Genomic DNA, 15294 nt, shown 5'->3' with positions numbered 1-15294 from the left:
TTTCCAAAGACACTGACTTCTGGTAAAATTATCAGATGTATAGTATCTTAGACTAAGAAAATGATGGAACCTGTCAACTTGGTGAAGGTAAAATCTCCATTTGTCCATGTTATTAAATACCAGGACATTTCAAGGGAGGGCCAGCACAGGCTTCTGGACTCATTCCCTACCAGGCTGGTAAACTGAAATATGTTACCGAATATGGTAGATTGCATAGAATAATCTGCAGATTCGGGAGTCTTTAGCCTGGAGACATGGAGAAAGACTTGATGACCATTTTCAAAATTTGAAAAGTTGTCCTGAGACAGGTGTGTCTGGTTTTAGTGTAGAGATCCAAGGAGTACAAGAGGCTGATAGGCGGTTTGCAGCCTATTTTTCAAAAGGTCTTTCTAATTGACTGCTTCCAGTGGGAGTGAGATCCCTGCGATGGTTGTATTCAAGCACAGGCAATACGACAAATTGGCAGAATTGTGTAAATACCGTTTGTTCAACAGATAGGCAATGGGACTGGAAAAGCTTTCAGACTCCTTCCAACCCTGAGAGTCTGTAATTCTAGCACAAAGTAAGTTCGCAAAGGAGTAAGGGAAGCATTACCTGTCTTACGCAGTATAACAAATAAATTGGGCTTTTATATTTTGAGAATAAATATGAGAGCCTTTTGTTGGTGATACCGGAGACAGCTTCCCTGAGTGTGATTCAAATCAGCCAACCCCCACCTAATACAAATGAGATCGTATTTCATACCCAAGTATGCTTAAAGCGCCTCCTGAGAACAATTTATTTTCAAATAACCTGAAAACACACTCTCTCATTTATAAACAACTGATAATCTAGTCACAGTCATTCTCATCTACTTATTAGCTAGTCTTGGTAGAGCCACACATAATTCAAGGTCTTTTTTACAATATCCTAGTATTTTATTTTTATTATTATTATTATTATTATTATTTTAACAAGATGACCGGTGGTTTCTTGTACCATCATTAGAAAAGGCAAAAGACCACAGGAATATCAGAGTGCAGAACTCAGATGTCAAATGTTGTTTATGAACTGAAATAAAAGGCGTTTGCCAACATCTCTATTTTGATAACCCTCATATGCATGAAAATATCCTTGCAAATATGTTTTGGAGGATCAAGCTAATTTGTTTTTCTTGGATGTGTAAGCAATTGACTTGCAGTATTTTTACCCCAAAGTGTTTTAAAGAATGTTTGCCCTAAGTTTGAAATTTCCTTGTTTTGAGAGTAAATGAGAAAAAAAATTTCTGAATCTATACTTTAGGAAACTCTGAGATAAGCACATACTAAGATGGTAATATTTATTTTTAGAAATAAAAGTTAAACCCAAATTATCCATAACCAACATAGAAATAAAGGACCAAACTCAGCAGTTAAAAGACAGATTGACAGATGGTGTTTAAAAAATACCCTGCTATGCTATTTACCAAAAAAAAAAAAAAAAGCACTCAAAATCTAAGGACAAAGAAAAGCTGAAAATAAAGTATTTAGTATATGTACTTTATACTTCTTATAAAAGTATAAGAAAAGTTAAACCAGGCAAATAGCAAAAGAAAGCTAGTGTAGCTTTTCAGTATTAGGTAAAATAAAATATATGGCAACAAAATATTACTGCTATAAAAGGAACCATTCCAGCTGGTGTTGGCAAAACTGGACAGCTACATGTAAGAGAATGAAACTGGATCACTGTCTAACTTCATACACAAAAGTAAACTCGAAATGGATCAAAGACCTGAATGTAAGTCATGAAATCATAAAACTCTTAGAAGAAAATGTAGGCAAAACTCTCTTGAATATAAACATGAAACAGTTCTTCATGAACATATCTCCATGGGCAAGGGAAACAAAAGCAAAAATGAAAAAATGGGCTATATCAAACTGAAAAGCTTCTGTACAGCAAAGGACGCCATCAATAGAACAAAAAGGTATCCTACAAATGGGAGAATATATTCATAAATGACATATCTGAAAAGGGGTTGACATTCAAAATATACAAAAAGCTCATGCACCTCAACAAAAAGCAAATAATCCAATTAAAAAATGGGCAGAGGATCTGAACAGACACTTCTCCAAAGAAGAAATTCAGATGACCAACAGGCACATGAAAACATGCTCCACATTGCTAGTCATCAGAGAAATGCAAATTAAAACCACAATGAGATATCAACTCACACCAGTTAGGATGGCCAATTTCCAAAAAACAAACAACAACAAATGCTGGTGAGGCTGTGGAGAAAGGGAAACCTCCTACACTGCTGGTGGGAATGTAAATTAGTTCAAGCATTGTGAAAATAGTATGGAGGTTCCTCAAAAAACTAAAAATAGAAATACCATTTGACCCAGGAATTCCACTCCTAGGAATTTACACTAAGAATGCAGGAGCCCAGTTTCAAAAAGGTACATGCACCCCTATGTTTATCGCAGCTCTATTTACAATAGCCAAGAAATGGAAGCAACCTAAGTGTTCATCAGTAGATAAATGGATAAAAAAGATGTGGTACATATACACAGTGGAATATTATTCAGCCATAAGAAGAAAATAAATCCTACCATTTGCAACAACATGGATGGAGCTAGAAGGTATTATGCTCAGAGAAATAAGCCAGGTGGAGAAAGACAAGTACCAAATGATTTCACTTATCTGTGGAGTATAAGAACAAAGAAAAATACTGAAGGAACAAAACAGCAGCAGACTCACAGAACCCAGGAATGGACTAACAGTTAGCAAAGGGAAAGAGACTGGGGAGGATGGGTGGGAAGGGAGGGATAAGGGAAATAAGGGGCATTATGATTAGCACACGTAATGTGGGGTGGGGCATGGGGAAGGCAGTATAACACAGAGAAGACAAGTAGTGATTCTATAGCATCTTACTACACTGATGGACAGTGACTGTAATGGGGTATGTGGTGGGGACTTGATAATGGGGGGAATCTAGTAACCACAGTGTTGCTCATGTAATTGTATATTAATGATACCAAAATTTTTTAAATAAAAATAAATAAATAAAGGAACCATTTCATAATGTTAAAAGGAACAGTTAGCCTAGATATATTTCTAGTCTGATATAATTTCTAGCCTGTACTTAAGGACATTCTCAGCATATATAACACAAAAATTGACACAATTGCAAAGAGAAATTGGTAAATCCATCCCAAGAGGAGGTAAGAGGAGGACAAAAATAATAAAGTAAGAACCGAGTAGAAAACAGGGTAGAGAGATAACAAAGAAAACTTAGTTGTGGGGTTGGCTAAACTGACAGGCTCTCAGGCTCTCTGCTTTTTGGCTCTATTTCTCAAACTTTTAACTAATCCTCCTCTTCCCCCTCTTCTCTCTCTCTCTCTCTCTCCACACACACACACAAAACACACACACACATAGTTTTTGGGCCCTCTAAATTGTGCACTTCTTTGTATAGTCGCGCCTTTCACAGCTGGATTTGCGAATCCAGAATGCTCACGCCAAAAGACTCGACTGTTTGGAAGGGCTCCATTAACCCAGGAGCAGGCATGTGTACGAAGGACTGTTACAATGGGTCAGTTCTGGACCGGGGATGGGCCACACTCCCTGCTGTCCGGGGTCTGGGGCAGTGCCGAGCGACAGTTACCTAAGGGAACCGAAAGAACGCTTGCAAATGGAGCTCCTCTCTCACCTACTGCTCGGTCTTGCTGCTGATGGAAACTTTGTACACAAAATGGGTGTTATAAATGTGGTACAATGCTTGCATTTTACTCTCCCCTGTTTTTATGAACTAAAATTATCCAGATTACTAGAAACTCTTGAATCCTGAGGCTGTTTGCCCCTAGGGCAGTCTTCTGATCACCATTTTTTGAAGTGATGGTTTTGGGTTTTCTGGCCTCTGACTTCTTGGTATTATGTGTGTGTCTTCCATTCTAGATCATTCCTTTCTGATTGGACAGTTTAAGCTTCTGGGTCTTCAGATATCAGATAGCCAAGCTTCTGTGATTTTGTATATACAATAAGAATACCTGGTCTCTGAATAAGAACTTGAAAGAAATGTTATGCCCTAAGTACACAGCTCTGGTGAGGCACCAGTGTGTCCATTTAGGCCTGCTCCTGGGTTAATGGAGCCTCTTCCAAACAGTCGAGTCTTTTGGCGTGAGCATTCTGGATTCGCAGACCCACTGTGAAAGGCGCGACTACAGGAAGAAGTGCACAATTTAGAGGGCCCAAAAATGTGTGTGTGTGTGTGTGTTTTGTGTGTGTGTGTGTGTGTTTTGTGTGTGTGTGTGTGTGTGGAGAGAGAGAGAGAGAAGAGGGGGAAGAGGAGGATTAGTTAAGAGTTTGAGAAATAGAACCAAAAAGCAGAGAGCCTGAGAGCCTGTCAGTTTAGCCAACAGTGCAATAATGGCCAGCTCTTTAAGTGGTCGGAAATTGGCAAAATAAGTGGATCAAACCTGAAGGAGACAGCAGCCAAACCCAAACCATATTGTCCTCATTGGCAGTTCATAGCGCCAAATCACAAGCTGCCCCAGGGTCCTTCTGTGTACCCTCTGATCAGGATGTGATTGGGGACTGACATGATTATATTCTTGTACTTCCAGAAAGCAGGCAAGCTCTTCCCTCTGCTCCCTACAGAATGATGACATCTCACAAAGGTATATAAACACTTTTCCTTTGCAAAGCAGCCATCTTCTTGCCTATTCATTAGGTCACCAAGGAGACTCAGAGGTCAGTCCTTTAAGTTCTTTCTCCCCAACTAGAGTCAGTGCCACAAGCAGTGCATAACTAGCATTCCTTTGCCGTTACTGTGGTTGCTAGAACAGATGTTAGTTTACTCCGTGCCCAAAGCGGTAGGCTTAATGTTTTGTTTCATTTTTTTCTAAAACTTAAAAAGCACTTGATTAAGTGACAACTCAAATAGTCCTGGGTTTCTTTTACACACCGCAAGGAAAACTGCTTCATTTGCAAGGCGAGGAAGCATGAAAGGTGCCGCTAAAGCAATTTGATTTTGCCTTCCCTGCCCAAATTCATGGACTTAGAAAAGGTTATCTATAAGGCTCAAGGTTTTGAGATTGTACATAAAAGCTACAAACTCAATCAAAAATTTTTCTAACAAATGCTGCCCATGATAGACTCTAGTCTGGCAACCTCAGCTGATCTTTACCTGCTGGCCTTAAATTTGTGAGTATACTGATCCCTAATAGATAAGAATGTTCACTGATGCACAAACATTTGCATTCATACTTCCTCATCCTAAGTTATGCCTGTCCCTTCTTCTGTGCCTTTGATCACATTTCACTTTCCTTCTGGAATGTCCTCTCCTTCTCTCCATCTACCCTTTCACCGTGGCTGCCAGGCCTGCCAAGTGCTGCCTGGACCCACCCCAGAATGCCTCACTGAGCTTGGCAAGCTTCCTGAACTCTCTCTGCTCCAAACTCAAGCACTGTGATTGGTTGCATCATTTAGAGGTTTAACTGTGCATAGCTTGTGTAGCTCTTAATCATAGTCACCATTGGTAAGCGTCTATCTGTATGAGGTGCCACTCAAGTCATAGGCATGCCTTCCACCTTTCTGAGTTCATAGTCTAAATAAGTAGCTACCTTAAAGGCAAGTAGACAAGTTCCTGTATCTAATGGAACAAAACATGAAATTAGCCTTTCTCTTCCAGTGTCATAATATTCAAACATTACTAAGTAACTTTCTCTGTAATCGTATTTCAACAGCCCCCTCACAGGAACTAAGCCATTCTGGGTACTAACAAGCTACATCTTGTCTGCATTATTCTCTAAAAACTGGTTTTGATTAACAAGCTCTATATATTTCATGGAGAGAAAGCAAAGTGCTAAATGAATCCAAGATTTATTTCCCACCTTCACTGTTGTGAGCGACCCAAACTGTCTCCACTGGGTCTGGGTGGCAAGAGGACCAATGAGATTCTGGAAAACCTTGCTGTAGAGTATCCTTCCATGATAGTGACCTCAAAACTTGAGTCCTTAGGAGTTAGGTATCGATCTATCAATCTTGCCCTTCATTGAATGCTAATGATGGCTTGTGTAAGTCCCAGTATTATTCATATAAGGAATAAACTAATAAGATTTATAGCAAACTAGAATTTACACATGCAAATGATTGCTGCCCCTTCAAAATATTTACCCTGGAAAGACATAGACTTTCCCCAACAACCCTGTCACAATTCCAGCCATCTTCTGCACTCCTGCAGTTGCCGTAACTCTGAAGGCACAGTGTTTTAATATCGCCAAAGGGGAATAGGGACACATCATCATTGTTTGATAGCAGGACAATGCTAAGAGTTGTGGAAACCAGGTCTGGTGAAGGGTAGGGCATCAAGCTGGGAACCTCCTTGGTGAAAAGCAAAGCATGACAGAGAAGATACAAGATTTTCTTTTTGTTGCCTATAAAATGGTTTCAGAAACCATTGGTGTTTCAGAATTGCTTTGAGCAGTGGCTGTGTCACTGGCAAGTCTCCAGTGTCTAAAGCCAGTAGTTTGGAAGGAATTAGATTCATCTGAATGTGGGAGTTCTGCTGCGTCCACTACATGAACAGGCTTACTACCTGATAGCCATGCTTTTTAAAGAGTTCCACAAGAGCTTAGGTAATTCTCACCTGATATTTTTTTTATACTGCCTACTTCACGCATTAAGGAATCCAGTATCTTCAGTGTCTATCAATTTTATTGCCATTTCTAGCCCAGATTAACTCTGAGGGAGCAGGAATGTTTGATTATGCTTTACCCTTATTAATGTTTGATCAACTTTAATGAGGGCTATTAAACTGACCACTGGAAAACCCCCTTGGGTCTCCCTGTCCTTGACACTGGAGTAGCAATCTGAGGACCTGTAGTTTCCTAAATATGTAATCTGGGACCACCCACTAAAAACCCCATAGTTCTAGCCACCATTAATATGAGATTGTTCACAGGAATCATATTCATCTCCTTGAGCCAAACCTGAGCACATCACTAGGAACATGGTTTAGGCATAGAAACAAGGGGAGAATAGAAAAGGAGGTCACATTTATTGGAGGATGTCCATGTGCCAGGATCTTCACATACCTTATTTCATCTAAGTATTGAATCAATCTTGGGAAATAGGAATGATTCCAATTTCATACATGTATAAAAAAAGGATGGTTAAGAAAGAGTGGGGCACATAACCAAAGTCTGTGTGTTAAGAAGCAGAAGAATTAGGGTTTAAGTCATCTGTTTCTGGTTCCAAAGCCCAAGCTCTTTGCAGTGAGGTTGGTGAACCATTCCCAGCTATGGGGCCATAGAGGGGAGGGGAGCAGTATATATTGGGTGACATTAGCTCCAGTACCATTTCTGCCACCCACTAGCTGTGGAAGGCATTAGGCTGTTAAATTCTCACTTCCTTCAATCTAATGAAAACCTGAGTGAAAAATCTTTTTGATGTCTAAAACACTGTACTGCATCACAAAGTTATAGAGATGAGTAAAGTCAGGTATATGTCTGCTAGAAGCTTGGAGTTCAGTGAGAGGGAAAAGCACATAATGGTAAAATTTCTGTATTATGCACTAGGTGCTAAGATAAGGATATAAAACGAGGGCACAAACTCAGAGGTCAGTGGTAGTATTGACCTGTCTGTGTTCCCCACTCAACTGCAAGGGCTGTGACTGCAGAGACCATGTCCATTTCTTATGCCAGTGCTTGTAGAGGGCCTTGCACATAGTAGGCATTCAGTAAACAGGTAAGGTATGAATGATTCGGGTGATGCCTGAGCCAAGACTCAAAAGATGAAAAACAGTTACCCAAGCAATGAAAGGAAGAAAGGGTGCTTCAGAGAGAACATGAGAGAACAGGGAGCCACATGCAGTTTAGTTTTATCCAAGCACAAAGCATAAGGAGGAAGGTGGTTAGCAAGGAGGTTCGAGGTCTAGTTGTGAAAGGCCTTGAGTTAAAGACTCCTGTACTGAGGGACCCATAAGTGGATTCTGGATTTGATGGATCCCCTGAAGTTGGAATCAAAATTTGTGAGCTTCTGTATAAATGTGAATAGGTACTTTTCTGAGGAAAGGGGCATATTATTTTCATCAGATTCTCAAATGTTAAGAACTCTTGCAGACAATGAAGAGCTGTTGAGTTCATGGATGGGCAGCGCTATCAGAATAACATTTTATACAGATGACTCTAGATGCAGTTTGCAGAGGATGGAATTTGGGGTAGCAGGAGTGGTGGTGGAGAAGCCAGTGAAGAAATAACTATAGCTGCCCAAGAAAGAAAGAAGCTCCTACACCTAACCAATGGTCCTGGAGGTGGAGTAGTTGGCGGCTGAGTCAGGAAGGAGGTGTACCAATGGGAAGGTGAGACATCAGGGAGGGGAGAGGGGGCAATGAAAACTGAGACTGAGTTCCAGATTTCCAACTTGGGTTGGCAAGCGGTACCATTAAGTGAGGAGGACAAACAGCTCAGCTTTAACTGAGGCATCAATAGAATCTACCAGGCAGTTGAATGACCCTGACTATGACCCTTAATCATGAGGAGAAATCTAGGCTAGAGATAAGGACTTAAGTCATCAATGTTCAGATGAGAGTTTAAAGTATGCAACCCATGGAGAGCATTAGAAAGGAAAACAGTGATGCCCCCAGCAAGAGTGTATCTATGGGCCACACAACAGGTCAGTGTCCTGCATGCTGCTGAATTGTATACTTAAAAATGGTTAAAATGGCTAATCTTATGTGTGTATGTATGTGTGTGTATATATATATTATATATATCTTTACTATAATTTTTTAAAGTGGTAAAAAATACTTCAGGCAAAATTTAAAGTATATAGCTTTCTTAAAAAAAAAAAGTGGATCCAAGGGCATGCCAGCATTTAGGGGACTGCATACAAAGAGAAGCCCGTGCGGAAGGTAGATAGGGAATAATAAGAAATAGGATGAGGGAGGCTCAGAAGAGTGCTGTTGCAGATGCTAGGAGAACTGACTTCCAATAAAATGCAGGGCAGGGTGGGTAGAGAAGTGAGATAATCACTAAGGTTGCTTCCAGAAACAACAGTCAGAATATATAAGCTATGGGAGAGAGACGGAATTTTGGTCTCTGGGCTCACCCACCCAGAACTTCTCAGCAGCAATAAAATGACTTAAATTTCATCTTTCAAAATACAACTTGCCCATGCTCTGCCAGCTTTGTCTGGGCAGGAAACAGAGCTCAGACCAGCTGCTGAGGATGGTACTAAATTCCACTTGAGAGCCCTGGAATGTGACACCTCCCAAGCGCCAGCCTCTGCCCTGGGAGGGAGGAAAGCACCTTGGAGAGGAGGGGTGTGGGGGTGAGGGCACAGGGTGCAGAGCCCTCCAGCTTCCACAGGGTCTCCCATCTGAGCAGGACAAATCAACATGCTCTAGTCCCTTCTGCCTCTGTGCTGTTCCCTCTCACGGGGATGGCCTCTCGGTATTTAGAACAAGCAGGTTGCTCTGAGACCCTGGGCAGAAAGGACTCTTCCTTGAGAGCTTTCCCACAGTGCTTCAATGACAACCTCACTCAATACAGAGGTGGAGGGAGGGATGAAGAGGGACCATTTGCGTAGCCTCATGCCATAGCAAATCCGCCTCGTGGTGTCCTGGAGTGCCCCGTGGTGGCATCAGTTACCACCTGAATCCAGGGAAACAGCATTGCCAGCTTTTAAGAAGCTCTAATGGATCATTGGCTATTTTCCTGTCACATTTTTGGCAGAGTTGGGCTAATAACCCTTCAATGTGGCAAAATACACCTGCTAATTCATTCTTTCATGGTAAATGTTCAAAAGATAGCCTAGTCTAACCATGTGAAAGAATCTCAGTGTCTTCAGAAAATCAGTGTTAGTACTCAGAATCTGCAAACCTAGCAGAGATCATCAGTACAGCAAACCCACCACCCGCCAGTGAGGACTCTCACACCCCTCTGTTAATAACCCACGTGTACTCTTGTCCAAAAGTAATCATTACAGTTACCAGGGCCCATCCTAGGATAAGCTGAGGAAAGAGAAATTGGTGAAGCGGGTGAACAAACAGAAATGAGACCTCCAAAATTGATATATGAAAACCTCAGTGTATTATCATGGGCTGAAGATTATGGCTGAGTCACAGCAGCCAGTGGGCTAGAAGCTGAAGCCCAGAATTGAATACATTTAGCAGCCTCGTCACAGAAATGAGGCCTGTCTGGGAAAGACTTACAGCCAGGGGCGGGGTTACCTCAAAGCTGGTGAAGTCAGGGATCCTCACCTGAAGGGGGCCCTTCTACCTCTTCTAAGGTCCTGGGAGAGACCCTTATAATTCTGCATTTGTATTTTTATGTTCTTTTTCTCATGCCCCCCAAAACTGTACAAGCATCAGGCACCCCACCACCTTCCACTAAACCAGCTTAAACAGAGCAGTAGATAACCCCACTCCCCGTGGGTGGCTTGCTCAGGAGAGAAAGGGGAGACCAGATGCCATCATGCCCAGTGTGCTCTGGCCTTAATTACCTGGAGCTGCACGCACAGGATGCCCTCAACATGGGCTGATATGCAGGAGTGGGGAAGAGCTCACGCCTTAACTGAGACAGTTATCCAGACCGAGCTGAACACACTTCCTTGGTCACACAGTGACCCAGGCCTGGGAGACACGCATCATCCCAGCCCAAACCCAGCTTGGAGGTGGAGGATTTCACAAAGTTCCTTTACGCTGAGCTTCCCCCGGGCTCCCACTAATTCTTCTTGGTGGTATCCTCCTCCCTCTACCACAGCAACCCACAGAATGAGCAGAAAGGAGCCCCAGTGTTTGATGCTCTCTTGTCCAGAGGCCTGCCTCGCACCTGTCACACTGCAGGTGACTCGAACAAGATCTCTCACCCCCATGCCCAGCATCCGAAATGCTAAGTTACCTAGAAACCTACCAATTAAGAGATGTTTGCATTATTCAAATTTCCAAATCTATACCCGAGAAAACAGTGCCTCCTTGTCTTAAAAGAGATGCCCTCACTTGGTGAGCTGGGAAAAGAAGGAATTAAACCCTGACGCAGGGATTTGGCCTTGCAAGCCAGGCAGCCTCTGGGGAATGTCCTCCTGACAACAAATGCCCAGAGGGAAGGAGCAGGGCTGGGCACATCCTGCCCTCGTGTTTAATGTGCTCTGTCCTCAGGCTCAACAGCAGGCCTCTGTGGGAGCCTAGTACTCTTCCAAATTTGATAGGGGAAAAAAGCCATAAAATTATTCATTGAAGAAAATGGATGATCTCCCCCAAACCCCCCTCTGGAAGAGGCACTACCTTAAGCTGCTTGCTTTACCCCAAGCCTCCTTTCAGCTCTAACCACACACACCCAAGAGCCCCCCACCTCCTACCAAAATTTTTAAAATTAAAGGGCCGTGCTGATTTTTTAAACTTTGTTTTTATTTTTTAAGTAAAATAAGAATTTAATTTGTGTTGATAGGGTCTTAGGAAAATAAGAATGGTAGGATTCAACCTTTGGCTATTCATCTGCTGCTCTTTTTCCCTCTGAAATCTCTTTGGAAGGTTTTGGGAAAATTATTTGCAGGGGCTTCCCAGGAGGGGAGGGTGTCAGAGACAGAGTTTCCCGGGCAAGTCAGCTTCTTGTACTTTGTCATAAAATCACACCTGTGCAGATGCCCACTTCAGGCTCCCCTCCCAGTGAGGACTCTCAGAGAGCCTGGAGTTTCCAGGCTTGGAGGCTGACTCATCCTGAACATGCGAGTTCTCAGAAGCCACCTCACCTGCTGCCAGCTAGCCATCCAAGACAGGGCCTGGGCAGGGACCATTCCAGAGGCGGGACTGCTGACCTAAGTGGCCCCATGCAGCCCCAGGGTGGTGACCATGTGGACCTGGGGTCTCTCCAGTCCTGGTCACCCTTTGCCCTGGTAAAAGGGGATGGCAGAGGCCAAGCCCACACATCTACCTGTCCTTCATCAGGCTGAGAGCAACAGTCAGCCCATGACCCTCCTGGTCTTTTTGCTTTTGAGAGCAGGTGGCAGTTAGCACAGGGTATGGGAACAGACAGTGAGCTGGGACACAGGTAGGGGGCCAGAGCCCAAGGAGCCAAGGCAGTTTGCCCCAGTGCAGGAGAATGGAGCCTCACTGTGAGCTGTGGAACATTCCACATGCTTCTTGGCCAGTGGCAGAGCCTGCTCCTTAGCACCCAAGGGGATTCTTCATCTTGAGACTTAGTGAATATACAAAGGGACTCGTTTAGAAAAACTGAACTAATTTCATGAATAAAGCAAACACCACGTACTTAACAGTGCAGATGTGTGTTTCTGCAGATCACATGGAGCCATCCTGTGTGAATTGTCAATCCCCCTTCACAATCTTGTCAAGTGAAACTCCAAGCCAAGACCATAAGGGGAAGGCAGGCTTTGCTGTGGTCCCTTCCCTCCCTGACTTCACTCTGGAGGACCCCACCACACTGGGTGAACTTCCTTCCATCAGTGGGCTTGCAGCAGTTAAACTCAGTCTCAGTTGCTCATGCAACTGCTTAAAGTTTAGTCATTAACGTACAGATATTTCTTAAGTAACTTTTTGCAAATCTGACATTATAATGTAATGGTTAAGTGGGAGTTGCATAGGTTCTAAAATCAGACTATGAAGGTTCAACTTCCAACTTAGCAACATTAAAATTGTGGGCATACAATATGTCCACAAGCCTTGGGTGAGTTATATACCTTTGCTGAGTCTACAGTTTCTTTACCCACAAAAAGGGGCTAACAGTTCCTACCGGAGTATTTTAACAAGGTCATTGAATGGAGATGAGGCATACACAGGGTTTTGCATAGGGCCAGGAATGTAGATGCTACACAGTAAGGGTCTGCTGTTAGTGAAATTAGTTCTGAAGGCATCCATAAAGATGCAGTGACCCTGAAAACGTCATCCTAAAAACACTAGGCAGCATCACCACAGTCCTCCACCTCGGCCTCTGACCTCCAATCATTCCCTGCTCAGGTCCACACTCTACAGCGTCGAAAGCATTTGCTTCCCAAGAAACCCAACCACGGTGTCCCCGGGTCATGCTGGGCTGGACTTGCCCGGCGTTCACCATGGATTCCCCACCTCCCTTCCACCCCCACTCCTTGCACTTCGTGCTCACCTTTCTGTGCAGGAATACCAGCCTTTCCTTCACTTTGCTGGTTGATAGCTCGGTGTCAACTCCTCTGTGAAGGGCGGGTTCCCAGGCACTTGGATCTCAGCACTTGCTAAGAGCGGTAACAGCCAACTGATTAAGCCCGGGACCTCTGCAACCAAACAGACATGGTTGAAATTCTGATTCCTTCCTGTGGCCTTGGGCAAGTTTCTTCACCTGTCCTTGCCTCAGTACTTTTACCTATAAGATGGGAAAAATAATAAATTGAATTCAGCAGGTCGTTAATGAGGATTAAATGAACTAACATATGGGAAGCATTTAGTACAAGGGAAGAACAGTCCCTGGCACATAGTGAGTGCTCAGTACCTACTAGCTGTACTAATAACAATTCATATATTATCATCACCATTATTATTCCACCAGAATGTGAGGTCTTTAATAAGAGTAGAGACTATTTTGTTCACTGCCTAGCACGTAAAAGGTGCTGAGTACATAGCTGTTGAATAACACGCAGCCCCTTGCATGTGGTTAATTGTTTACACATCTCCCTCAGCAGACCAGGAGCACCTGGGTTCTAATTAATCCTGTATCCCTGAGGATACAATGGGCAAATGGGTATTTTGCTTAATGGGCAAAGAACAGATCCTCAAAAAATATTTGCTGAATGAATGCATGAATCAGCCTCTGAGGTTGCATGTATTTGTTCTATCCTAGTAAAACATTTGCTGCCAGTGCAAGTTTATCATAAATTCATGCCCTCAGCTGGATGGTGACTCTTTTGCACATGGGTGTATGTGTAATGGCTGCTGGAAGGTCGTGAAACTAGGCAGTGCATGTGGGAACTCCCTTGGATGCTGTCTCCATAGCAGGAAGAAGTTCCTCCAGGAGCTCCTGTTCCTGTGTGTCCACCCCTCACCCTGCACCTGGCCCCTCCTGGGTCCCACAGCTGTCCCCCTCCACTACAGCCAGGAAGAACTGTGGCTTGTAGGGGACAGACCAAGCCTGGCTGGAGAAAGGCCAGACGTAGCTTTGTCCAAATCCAGGAGTTCTCCCAGGACAGAAGCCTCTCTCCTTGGTGGGCCAGGTCCCTCTCCCTCCCCTCTTCACAGAACATCTCCTTCTTCCAAGGGGCCTACGAGCATTTCCCCACAATATATCTGCCTTTCTGCTTCAGTTCCTCTAACTAAAGTGAAAAATAAAATCAGGAGAGGGAAGAATGAGTATAATATGAATAAATTCAGTCTGTAGTCTTCACTAAATTATAACTTAGTAGTAAAAGACTGCTGTTTTATGAGCCCCTCAGTAACCAAAACCACTTATTATTCCAAGTGCAAACAGATTTACGATCTGAATCGCCCACCATGTCTGTTGTCATTGGAAATAGAGGGAGGGTGAGTTACATACAGCTCAGTGTTTGACACGATAGCTTTCATCCCAATCGCCTGACCACATCTGCTTACATCTCATAGCATTTTATCCTCCCATGAGTGCAGTGAGGCAGGTGAGGTTTAATATCTCCATCTTATGGCTGAGGAATGTAGAGACTGAGAGATTAGGAGGGTTGTGCTTGACTAACAGTAAGTTTGGGAAGCGCATGAGATTCCCACGTGCCATCACTGCAAGCCTCAGCCTCTGCCGCAGCTCCTGCATATATGCTGTGGGTCCAGAAGCTGCAGCCCCTCTACCATGGCCCTGTGCATCCTCCAGCCCCCAGGCTCTCTTCCCACACACTGCCCAGCCCTGCACCTGCACTTGAGGCTGCGGCTCCCTCGGGGGCAATCTGGCATTCCCAGGCCTTGGCTTGGTTGGGACCAGGGTGTTTAGTTCCCTGGCTTTTTAGTCAAAGACATTCCAGGGAAGAAGAGCTGCCTTTAAACAGCTTCCAGTAGCCCCTGTTGAGCCCTCAGAATGGGAGTGAGTCAAATCCCAGCTCTGCTATTCACCTGCTGTTACCCTGAACAGCCCACCCAAACTTCCTCCTCTGTAAATTGGGGCAGGGGTCAGCTTTGAGAATCCAATCACACTGTAAACAGTCTCCCCGGAAAACACTTGCACTAAAGAACCATGAGTGTCATTTCAAGGGGCTTGCATCCACTTGAGCCCATCTGTGGACCCCAGAGGACCACTGACCCTGGGTAAGAACCCCTGGGGCGGGTGAGCTCTGACACCAAAGGTGGGCGGGCCCCACATACACATTTTTAAGGAACCACTTCAGTCGTTTATGTTC

General features: G+C 43.8%; 1 protein-coding gene and 1 long non-coding RNA gene across 2 annotated transcripts in view; one reads left to right on the top strand and one right to left on the bottom strand.

The window, feature by feature from the left end:
- Nucleotides 1-15294, top strand: part of ANTXR1 (ANTXR cell adhesion molecule 1) — a 221256-nt gene that overhangs the window by 122018 nt on the left and 83944 nt on the right. The gene's annotated exons all lie outside the window — the stretch shown is intronic.
- The window catches only part of LOC118923946 (uncharacterized), a 78515-nt gene that overhangs the window by 62627 nt on the left and 594 nt on the right, over nucleotides 1-15294 (bottom strand). The window contains exon 2 of the long non-coding RNA XR_008995818.1: nucleotides 13074-13218. This is a non-coding gene — a long non-coding RNA (uncharacterized LOC118923946). The remainder of the gene's footprint in view (nucleotides 1-13073; nucleotides 13219-15294) is intronic.

This window comes from Manis pentadactyla, chromosome 2, assembly GCF_030020395.1.
Source record: "Manis pentadactyla isolate mManPen7 chromosome 2, mManPen7.hap1, whole genome shotgun sequence".
NCBI lineage: Eukaryota > Metazoa > Chordata > Mammalia > Pholidota > Manidae > Manis > Manis pentadactyla.
Note: the sequence above shows the minus strand (reverse complement) of the source record. Positions and strands in the feature narration are given on the sequence as shown.